Below are 11940 nucleotides of genomic sequence, written 5' to 3' on the forward strand. Positions count from 1 at the left end.
TCAAAAAAAAAGAAAAGAGGCCAGGTGCGGTGGCTCATGCCTGCAATCCCAGCACTTTGTGAGGCTGAGGTGGGTAGATTACAAGGTCAAGAGATTGAGACCATCCTGGCCAACATGGTGAAACCATGTCTCTACTAAAAATATAAAAGTTAGCTGGGTGTGGCGGGACGTGCCTGTAGTTCCAGCTACTCGGGAGGCTGAGGCAGGAGAATCACTTGAATTCGGGAGGCAGAGGTTGCAATGAGCCGAGATCGCGCCAATGCACTCCAGTCTGGCAACAGAGCAAGACTCTATCTCAAAAAAAAAAAAAAAAAAAAAAGAAAAAGAAAAGAAAAGAGCTTTTTTAGCTTCTTAGGCTCACATCTCTTCTCAGAGACCTTTCTATTTTCAGTTGATAATATCGTGACAATTATAAGACACAACATATTAAGCAAGATGAGCACAAGATACCACTTTATAGAAAGAGCAGATAGGACCACAGCATAGCCTAGAGATCCTCTTGCCCTTTTTGATGGTACATGTAAGTACATGGACTCATCATAGTAAGTTTCTGATTCGGAGAGGAAATTTGTGGTAAAAATATCTGCGAGTTGTTATAGCAAACGTTTGGATGTTTGTCGTTCAGATTGCAATGTACGCTTGATTATGTACATTTTTTTCTTAACTGCTTGATGAACTCTATCCAATTCATTTAATAATGTTGCTTCCCTTTTTACCTAATTACATAAATGTTTAAAGTCACAAGCATTAAGCTCTCCTCCAAGTAATGTTAGTTAAAAAGAAGTTCCTAAACTGAGGAGATTCTCCAAAGATGTGTAGTCATCACTTGAAAGGTCAAATTTAACAATCAAAGAAAATAACTCCAAACACAGTAGCTTCCAAACAGACCATTACTACTGCAGGGTAGCATTTTGGGCTCAATTATGTCTCCCTGCAAAATTTGTCTGTTACAGCCCTAACCCTTAGCACCTTAGGATGTGGTTGTATTTGCAGATAGTCTTTACAGAAGTAATTAAGTTAAAATGGGGTTGTTAGGGTAGGTCCCAATCCAATAGGACTGGTGTCCGTATAAAAGATCAGTACACAGACATGCATAAAGGGAAGACAGCCATCTACAAGCCAAAGAGAGAGACCTCACAAGAGGCCAACCCTGCTGACACCTTGATCTGGGACTTCCAGCTGCCAGAACTGTGAGAAAATAAATGTCTGTTGTTTAAGCCACCCAGTTTGTGGTATTTTGTGATGGCAGCCCTAGGAAAACAAATATAGTAAGTAATGAAGGTCATCTAATCTAAGCTACAGAAATGGCCCTTACTTACACCTGGGGGCTCTGAATTTTATTATTATTATTTTTTTGAGACAGAGTCTCACTCTGTCACCCAGGCTGGTATGCAGTGGTACAATCTTGGCTCACTGCAACCTTTGCCTCCTGGGTTCAAGCGATTCTCCTGCCTCAACCTCCTGAGTAGCTGAAATTACAGGCGTGTGCCTGGCTAATTTTGGTATTTTTAGTAAAGACGGGGTTTCACCATGTTGGCCAGGCTGGTATTGAACTCCTGACCTCAAGTGATCCGCCCACCTTGGTCTCCCAAAATGCTAAGATTATAGGAATGAGACACCACGCCTGGCCTGCAGGCTCTGAATTTATAAAGAGAGAAGAAAATCTGTCAAAAGAGCTGGCCAGGCACATGCAAGTCAACCTAATTATTTATTTAGTTATTTAATAGAGATGGGGTCTCACTATGTTGCCCAGGCTGGTCTTGAACTCCTGAGCTCAAGCAATCCTCCCGCCTTGGCCTCCCAAAGTGTCGGGATTACAGGCATGAGCCACCGTGCCTGGCCAACCTAACACTTTTAAACAAATTCTGATGGCAATCAGATAACAGCTCAGGGCATGGGCTCTGACCAAATACATCTTTATTTCAATTACTCAATTACATGGTTGGGCTTTATCTGTCCTCCAAACTGTTAGAGAACAAGACTGATAACATCTAACTTTTCAGATACGCAAGGAATGTAGGAGATGAGACATGTCGAATTGTGAAGGCATAAACATGAGAACTTTTGAGAATTTATGAAAATTTTAAAAATATTTTTAAAAATCAACACACAAATATTTTGAAAATAGTAAGCCACATCAGGAAAGAAATTTTGTGGGTACACAATAACACCAAGGATTTTGTGGTCGCAATGGGCTTTCACTTACACAAAAGAGCATGAAATTAACAATATTTACCAATATTCTCTTCAAAGTACTTTTCAGACATCAAATAATTACCCAATTAAGCCACTGCAAGGTAAGCTGCTATTACTCTGGATTTAGTAAAAAGAACTAATAATTACTCTTTTAACAGTTTCTGTGAAGAAAGAACTCAATGTTTACCATATACAAGTGAGCACATCCCACCCTTTTAATGAGTAGGGAACAGGGGAAAAAAAAAAGGTTGATTATGTAAGTGACTTCAGTGGAGGACAGAGATGACTAAGAACCACAACCTGTGAAAACAGAGAATTTAATATGTAAAGCAGAGACCACCATTGGCAAAAGGCTATTTATGAATACTGCCAATACTTAGCATTGCCAGCTGACAATAGGAGATCTTCGGTCATGCCCTGAACAACATAATTCATCACACTAGTGCTTGGGGCAGTCATGTCCAAGCAATTTATCATCATCATATCACTCGCCTGAGTATGAGAGGAGGAGAACTTTGATTGTTAACCTCTAGGGAGACTGGATTTATAGCCAGTGTCCCCTAAGAATGTAGCACAGCTCTGTCCAAAGCACAATGCTCCCTGCTTGCCTTCTGTTTAACTCAGAATAAAAAAGTGAACACACTGCCCCCAGGACATTAACAGCAAAACCTAAGTCTGATACTCTTAGATCCGTAATCAGATAGCCAGGAAATCATATTTAAAATACTCTTTGAAGCTGCCCGAAAAAAATGTATTAGTCAATGGTAAGTATGGATGATTCATTTCAAATGTCCTTCAGTGACAAAATAATTTCTGAAATGTATCCACTGATAACTGCATTTGGGAAGAATCATCTTTTCACGACTCACCCACGAACAATCCTCTGTATTGGAAAACTTGGAAGTGCACTGAAAATTGTTAAAAATATATAAATTGTGTTTTTCAAAGTAAAAATGAAAGCCTTGATTCTCATCCCTTCCAGGCATAGAGCCTTTACCTATTTTATACTTTAACATGGTCTGCCCTTACAGAATGCAATTAAACACTAAATGCCATTTTTGCCACTTTTGATTAAAATCACAAAGTAGACTGGAGCATGATGGGAACAGCACACCTGCCATCTCCCACACAGTAAAAGGAGCATGATTCATAGGGCAAGCCTCTTTCAGGCCCCTCCTCACAGCTCCCAAGGTATCTGGTAAACCAGAGCCAGAAATCCCCGCATACATGCAGCTTATCTGATAATATTCATTACGCAGGCTTGACCAGGCTAGGCCACAGTAATACATAAATCCCCAAATCTCAGGGTCTGAACACAACAAAAGTTTATTTCTAGCTCATCTAATACGTCTAACACAGGAAGGCAGGGGGCTCCGGTCACTGTCCTCTTTCTATGACCCGGGCTGAGACTGCTGCCTCTAGCTGGATGGTCACTGTGGCAGAGGGAAAGTGTGACAAATCTTTCACTGGCTTTTACCACACTTTTACCTGGAAGTGACACAGGTCACTCCACTTGCGTTTCATTAGCCAAACAAGTCACATGGACATAGGTGCCTGGAAGGAGACAGGGAAATGGCTAACACTCACAGCTCTCAGGCTGAGCAGGCAGAGAGGTATTTGTACTCAGGTGGTTATTGTTTTGACAAAATAGGTAGAACCACAGAGCCAGTTTATGCCAAATGGAACCAGATATTTTATTTTTCTTATTTTTTTTTTTAAAGAGATGATGTCTATGAATGAGAAGTCTTTTGTTATAAAATTGTTATTAATGACCGGGCGTGGTGGTTCATGCCTGTAATCCCAGCACTTTGGGAGGCTGAGGCAGGTGGATCACCTGAGGTCAGGAGTTCAAGAGCAGCCTGATCAACATGATGAAACTCCGTATCTACCAAAAATACAAAAAAATTAGCTGGGCATGGTGGTGCATGCCTGTATTTCCAGCTACTTGGGAGGCTGAGGCAGGAGAATCACTTAAACCTGGGGGCAGAGGTTGCAGTGAGTCAAGATAGCGCCACTGCACTCCAGTCTGGGCAATAGAGTGAGACCCTGCCACAAAAAAAAAAAAAAAAAAAAAAAAAAATCTTATTAGGAAAACCTGGACCACTGAAAATACACTAGCGAGAACAGCTAAAGAAAACAGAACAAAGCCACATTTGATGTATGAAAAAATATTCAACAACTATCTCAGTTAAGTTCATAGGGATACTGAACAGACTGGAGCTTGATCAGAAATTCTCCATATTGTTACTATATGGCTTACTAGGGTATTTAATAGATTTGAACTTGGCTGGGTGCCGTGGCTCACGCCTGTAATCTCAACAGTTTGGGAGGCCGAGGTGGGAAGATCACTTGAGCCCAGGAGTTTAAGACCAGCCTGGGCAACAAAACAAGACCCCCCATCTCTACAAAAATAAATAAACAAATAAATATTTTAAAAAGAAGATATTTACGGATAAACATTCCTCCTGTATGAACACTTCAAAGCACATGGAAGCAAAGGTGGATGTTTACCAAGCTCCTCTCATGCTATACAGTGCATCATTCTGTCTTTAAGCTTAAATCTGAGACAATCTCTAAAACCCTTCCATCAGGGCTGCTTACTCAACTTGAAATAGTCACAGGGAGATCCTATGGCCAAGCCCTGGCACTGAGTGCATGGTCATGTGCTTCCCAGATTCTAAATGATCTATTTTTGTGTTCTCTTGCTCTCTGCTATTTGGCTCAAAATTTACTGACACTTCAAAGGATATTAAATTGCATTTTTTTTTCAGAAACGCTTCTCACTTTAGCCATATTGAAGGTATTTTCTGTCCTTCACAGGGAAGGGGAAATTTGCTCAGTGAAACTGATCTTTCCATAAGTCCCTCCAGAAGAGCCACCGTCCTGATTTTCCTCCTGTCTCACTAGCCACCTTCTGGCTGGATCCTCTCCTACTGACCTCTAAAATACACACTTACTGGTCTTTGATTGAATAAACAGACCCTTCCTGACTACCTTGTAATTTCAGCAGCAAATATGACCAAAAATTGGAAGACCCTCTGAATCTATTCTGGTTTGAGGGCTGCCCAATTAAAAAGGAAAAAAACGGGCCCAAAATACCATTAAATGGTAAAATCAGGATCTTATCCTCATAAATCCATAGATTATTAGATCCACTAGAGACCACTTACTTTTTTTTTTTTTTTGAGACAGAGTCTTGCTCTGTCACCCAGGCTGGAGTGCAGTGGTGTGATCTCAGCTCACAGCTGCCTCCACCTCCCAGGTTCAAGCAATTCTCCTGCCTCAGCCTCTTGAGTAGCTGGGATTACAGGCACGCCCACCACCATGCCCGGCTAATTTTTTGAAGAAAAGGAGTTTCAACATGTTGGCCAGGCTGGTCTCCAGCTCCTGGCCTCAAGTGATCCACCTGCCTCAGCCTCCCAAAGTAACGGGATTACAGGCATGAGCCACCACTCCTGGCCTGAGACCACTTACCTTGATGTGTCTAGAAAACATAGGCAGGCCAGGCGCCTGTAATCCTAGCACTTTGGGAGGCCGAGGCAGCCAGATCACTTGAGCCCAGGAGTTTGACACCAACCTGGGCAAAATGGCAAAACCCCATCTCTACAAAAATACAAAAAATAAAATAGAAAATAAAAACTAGCCGGGCGTGGTGGTGTGCACCTGTGGGAGATTGAGCTGGGAGGATCACTTTAACTGGGGAAGTGAACGTTGCAGTGAGCTGTGATAGCACCACTGAACTCCAGCTTCGGTGAGTGAGACTTAGTCTTAAAAAGCAAGAGGCCGAGGCCCAGTGGCTCACGCCTGTAATCCCAGCACTATGGGAGGCCGAGGTGGGTGAATCACAAGGTCAGGAGTTCGAGATCAGCCTGGCCAATATGGTGAAACCCCGTCTCTACTAAAAATACAAAAATTAGCTGTGTGAGGTGGCACGCGCCTGTAGTCCCAGCCACTCAGGAGGCTGAGGCAGGAGAATTGCTTGTTCCCGGGAGGCGGAGGTTGCAGTGAGCCGAGATCGCACCACTGCACTCCAGCCTGGGCAAGGGCGAGACTCCGTCTAAAAAAAAAGCAAAAGAAAACCAACTTGTCGAAAGTCACTGAGCTGGAACCAGAACTAGAATAGGGCTCTAATCTTTCTGGGTCCAAAGTTCTTTAAATCAGCAACCCCTCTTACTGCTTATGTAAGGGTATACCTTTAGTTCCTGTTGACTTGTGATGTACAAAGAATAAGGTAGTCTAAGAGAGTAATAGCACACAGACTGTGGAGTCAGAAAGACTCCACCTCTAAACTTTGTTTCCATCTCTAAACGTTCCAGCAGTGTGGCCTAATTTTTCTGTACCTTAGCTTTGTCGTTATTACTAGAATCCTTCACAGGGCTGCAGAGTGGATTAAGCAAGAGTGCACAGGACTCTGACATATGACCGCTGATAATTAGCTTTTACAAACTGTCAAAAAATATAGACCTGTATGCCAGCACTTTGGGAGGCTGAGGCAGGCAGACTGATTGAGCCCAGAAGTTCGAAACCAGCCTGGGCAACATGGCGAGACACTCTCTACAAAATACAAAAATTAACCGGGCGTGGTGGCACGTGCCTGTAGTCGCAGCTACTCAGGAGGCTGAGGCAGGAAGTTCGCTTGAGCTCAGGAGGTCCAGGCTGCAGTGAGCTGTGATCGCGCCAAATGCACTCTAGCCTGGGCAGCAGAACCAGACCCTGAATAAAAAAAAAAACAAAAAAAAAGCAAAAAAAGAAAGCTTATTAAAGGAGGCTTAGCAGGGAATAGCCGTTCCCACCCAGCACAGCTACCTGACGACGCCCCCGGGCATTGCTGTCAGAGCCACAGGGAGCTGGCGCCGCACGGGACTGGCGCTCTTTGCAACGTCCCTCAAGCACTTAGGGAGAGGCGGCAGGGCCCAAGCGCCAGCGGCTAGAAAATCCTTCCTTCCGGCAGGACCCTGGCGTGGAACTCTGCAGCGAGGCCCGGCCGCGCGGCCTCCACCGTCGGGCCCCACTCTTCCTACTGGGCCCACAGTTCCGGGTCCTGCTCTGACTCCTAGGAGCCTTACCTCGGGTCACAACGCGCCGCTTTCTCCCTGGGAACTTCCACCAGGCCAGCTTCCCTGGCCTTTTTAGTCTCCCCTGTTCCCTCCCACTTAGCCCTCTGGTTCTCTCCCCGCCCCTGGCCCGAGGTCAAGCCCTCACCGAGTCCTAGGACACGCCCCGTGGGTCCTTGCCACGCCCTACCTCTTCGTAGGACACCCCCTTCAAACGCTCGCCACGCCCCACCCTGGTCCGGGGCGGTTCCCCGCGTTTCTGCCTAGCCACACCCTCCTGCAGGGGCTGTCTGACTGTAGTTTGCCTGAATGAAAAAAATTCGGGGCTAGATCCCCAAACGGAAAGAAACTTGCATTTTCCCCAGATCCCAGTTCTCCATAGAACATCCTGGAACAAGGGAGCATTCCGTACCTCTTTTAGTTTTCCCCAGGAATAAATCGGAGGTGGTGCGCTGGCAGTTTGATGTCACAGTGAGTTCTCGATCCTCATGCTGCATACGGAGAACTTTGGTTTTGTGTCCCCACTTGTCACTGTTTCCTGCCCCGGGGCCGCGTTTCCTTCTATTTAGAATTAGAGTGCCGTGCTAGAGCACTTGAACTGGCCCTGGTACTTGCTGTGACTGAAATAAACTTAGTGAGTGTGTGTGAGTCTGTTGGCAAAACATGATGCTTGGAGCAGCTGCCACAATAAAGAGTCATACCTTTGGGTATTGTCGGGGGCCAAGGGCAAACCTCTCCTTCGTCCTCTGAAGGTTTGCTGAAAATCAACTGACAAAAGGCAGTTTCATAGTAGAAAAGGCATACAAATATACTAGATCATAACTTTATGTAGAATGAAGACCCAAAGATGCAGGGGAAACGGTCCATTTGTTTGCTTAGGTTCAACAAAGTATGGACCGCCATGTATTCAGCTGGTGCAGAAGTAATTGCTTTTTTTAATGGCAAAAACTGCAATTACTTCTGCACAAACCTAATAGATACTACGATGGCATAAAAAGGGTCTGATATAATGCTAATAGACTTAGTGAGCAAGCCCTGTCTGTTTAGATTCTTTTTGGCTTTTCTGTGCAGTGTTCCTTCCTTCTGGGTATAGAGCAGGACCCTTTCTGGAATGGGGGTCTTATGACCTACAGTCAAACAAAGCAGGCCAGAGAATTTCTTTACGGCCAGTTTTGACACAGAAAGTCAGGGGACACGCAGAGTCAAACTTTTAGGTTTTATGCTTGGCTTCGGGGATAGGGGGGTTCTGGCTTCCGTGAATCACCTTGGGGAAGAGGGATTCCAGTTTCTAGAATGATGGGCCAGAGGCAGGAGGACATGAGGTTAGAGAGAGCTGCTTCTAAGGCCTTCATTTTGGGGTATCATTTTCTGAACCCCAACAATATTACACTGTCATCAATTATTATTATTATTACTATTATTATTATTTTGAAATGGCTCTGTTGCCCAGGCTAGATTACAGTGGTGCAGTCATAGCTCACTGCAGCCTTGAACTCCTGGGCTCGAGGGATCCTCCTGCCTCAGCCTCCTGAGCAGCTGGGACTACAGGTGTGCACCACCACACTCAGCTAATATTTGTAATTTTTGTAGAGATGGAGGTCTCGCTATGATGCCCAGCCTAGTCTCAAACTCCTAAGCTCAAAGGATCCTCCCACCTCAGCCTCCCAAAGTGTTAGGATTACAGGCATGAGCCATAGCACAAGGCCAAGTCAATTTATTTTATCCTGAATTCTGAGAAAAAACAGAATAGGTATGCAGATGGGCAGAAGCTACAGATGTCATTTCAAAGGAAAGTAGAGATTTAATAATAATATTAATAGATGATGTTTATCGGGGCCAACTCTACCAGGTTTTGTAATGGGTGTATGTTATTTTGTTTAAGATTTTGAGCAACCTGCAGGTGGCAGGAGCTATTTCCCTCCAATTACAGACAAGAAAACAAACTTAGACAAGCACCTTGTTCAAGGATAGGACTAGGAACCAGATTAGTTGATATCAGTCACTACACTATGCCTTCTTAGTAGAGAATGGGGAATTTTTTTGGTTTGTTTGTTTGTTTTTGAGACAGAGTCTTGCTCTGTTGCCCAGGCTGGAGTACAGTGGTGCAATCTCACCTCACTGCAGCCTCCACCTCCTGGTTTCAAGGGATTCTCCTGCCTCAGCCTCCTGAGTAGTTGGGATTACAGGCACCCACCACCATGCTAGCTAATTTTGTGTAATTTTAGTAGAGATGGGGTTTTGCCATGTTGGCCAGCTTGGTCTCGAACTCCTGACCTCAAGTGATCCACCTGCCTTGACCTCCCAAAGTGCTGGGATTACAAGCATGAGCCACCGCACCAGGAGAGAATGGGGTATTTTGATAGGAGATTAATAGACATAAATTACTTCATTTAAATCAGAAAAAAAGGAGGAGAAAAAGATATACAGGTCTTGTTCTCTGTTTTTTGTTTTTTAAGGGTAAAACTACAAGAAGTTATTTAGAAAAGGGGTTGGTTGGTAAGGGACAGTCAGGGAGAAGATACTGAGGAAAAAATTGGTTCTTAAGGAGGATGGCTGGGTAAATCCTAGAAACAGAAAAGGGATAAAAATAGGGCCCAAGAGTAGGAGAGACAAGAATAACTGTAGGGGTTAAGAACTGCAGAGGCATGAGTGCTGGGACAGTTGGATATTAGTAGCAATGACGGGCTCACACTGAGATTCTGTAATGAGGAGTTGGATCCAGGGAGGCTTCTGGAGTGATTTCAGTGCTAGCTCCCACTTTGTGTGTGCTACAAGCACGGAGCCATATAAATGTGGACCTGACGGTGTTAAGGAGAGGCTCGAAAGTCCATTATTTATAATGTTATGCATTTTAGTAGTCTATGCTGCTAGATGTTAAACGATACACGAGGTCCTTGTTAAAAAATGACTTCAGGCCAGGCGCAGTGGCTCACGCCTGCAGTCCCACCACTGGGAGGCCAAGGTGGGCAGATCACTTGAGGCCAGGAATTGGAGACCAGCCTGGCCAACATGGTAAAACCCCATCTCTACTAAAAATACAAAAATTAGCTGGGTGTGGTGGTGCATGCCCGTAGTCCCAGCCACTCAGGAGGCTGAGGCATGAGAATTGCTTGAACCTGGGAGGTGGAGATTGCAGTGAGCTGAGATCATGCCACTGCACTTCAGCCTAGTGACAGAGAGAGACCCTGTCTCAAAAAAAAAAAAAAAAAAATTGAAAAATGAACTTTAGTTTTTCTTTATGGAAGTTACTAAATTCTCCACTGCCCACATTAAATCCACTGAGCAAGATTTGTGATGGGTTTCAAATGCACGCTCTTACTTCTGCGGCTTTACTCCTTAAAAAGATAGTGGTAAAGAGATTTTATTTATCTTTTGAAAGAAGCAGCTACAAAGAAACTTCAAATTAATATGCAGGATATTTATTTCAGGAACTTTCTCAAACTATTGTCTACAGGTGTGTTCAAAGAAAGGCAGAGGCCAGTGTTGTGGCTCACGTCTGCAATCCCAACAATTTGGGAGGCCAGGGTGATCAGATCCCTTGAGGCCAGGAGTTTGAGACCAGCCTGGCCAACATGGTGAAAACCTATCTCCCCTAAAAAAAAAAAAAAAAAAAAGGCCAGGTGCGGTGGCTCATGCCTGTAATCCTGGCATTTTGGGAGGCCGAGGCGGGTGCATCACAAGGTGAGCAGTTCAAGATCAGCCTGGCCAAGATGGTGAAACCCTCTCTCTACTAAAAAAAGAAAAAACACAAACAAACAAACAAAAAAACGAAACACACACACAAAAACTAGCTAGGCGTGGTGGTTGGTGCCTGTAATCCCAGCTACTCGGGAGGCTGAGGCAGAGAATTGCTTAAACCCGGGAGGCGGAGGATGTATTGAGCCAAGATCATGCCACTGCACTCTAGCCTGGGCAACAGAGCGAAACTCCAACTCAAAAAAAAAAAAAAAAAAAAAATACAAAAATTAGCCGAGCGTCATGCCGTGCACCTGTAGTCTCAGCTACTCAGGAGGTTGAGGCAGGAAAATAGATTAAACCTGGGAGGTAGAGAGTGCAGTGAGCCGAGATCGTGCCACTGCACTCCAGCCTGGGAGGTAGAGTGAGACTCCATCTCAAAAAGCAAAAACAAAAACAAACAAACACAAACAAACAAAGAACAGTAGAGAAAATCATGTAAATCCAATGCACAAGAATGGAAAACTTTTTAGCATATAGCACCTGTGTACACACCGTAATCCTATTTCGCTAAGCACTATTGTTAGTTAAGCACTAAATGCTATTGAATCTTTTAGAAAGCAAAATAAACATTCTTCACTACTGGCCTCAAAATGTACTAGCCCTGGGATAGGCGGACAAGAATGGGTGAAAAGGGTTCTTGATGATGTTCTGCTGTCAAACATGATAATCTGGCATCAAACTTGTGCCCAACTTTATTTTTCAGTCTTTCTTCCTAGAGAAGCTTAACTTGGAAATAATTTTTGAAACCAAGAATATCAATGTACTCTCGTATGTCTGTGATGAAATAGCAAAGTTGAAAATCACATTATTAAGGAACCGAGTTTCCAAATCAATCTCTCAGTTAAGGTTTAGTTCAAATGCACTCTCATTTCTACAGTACTTACTTTTCATTTTCATAGTATCTTTGAATTTTGACAGTACCTGTACCCGGGAACACTAAATTGGCAAAAAG

At 44.0% G+C, this 11940-nt stretch overlaps 1 protein-coding gene across 2 annotated transcripts in view; it reads right to left on the reverse strand.

Annotated features, from left to right (window-relative positions):
• PTER (phosphotriesterase related) overlaps nt 1-7368 on the reverse strand; it is an 80424-nt gene extending 73056 nt beyond the window's left edge. Inside the window, exon 1 of one of the 2 annotated variants that reach the window (XM_003257680.4) lies at nt 7263-7368. The gene's annotated coding sequence lies outside the window, so the exon portion shown is untranslated. The remainder of the gene's footprint in view (nt 1-7262) is intronic. The other variant, XM_004089059.3, reaches the window with a different exon arrangement.
• Nucleotides 7369-11940: the final 4572 nt, after the last annotated feature.

This window comes from Nomascus leucogenys, chromosome 9, assembly GCF_006542625.1.
Source record: "Nomascus leucogenys isolate Asia chromosome 9, Asia_NLE_v1, whole genome shotgun sequence".
In the NCBI taxonomy this organism is placed as follows: Eukaryota; Metazoa; Chordata; class Mammalia; order Primates; family Hylobatidae; genus Nomascus; species Nomascus leucogenys.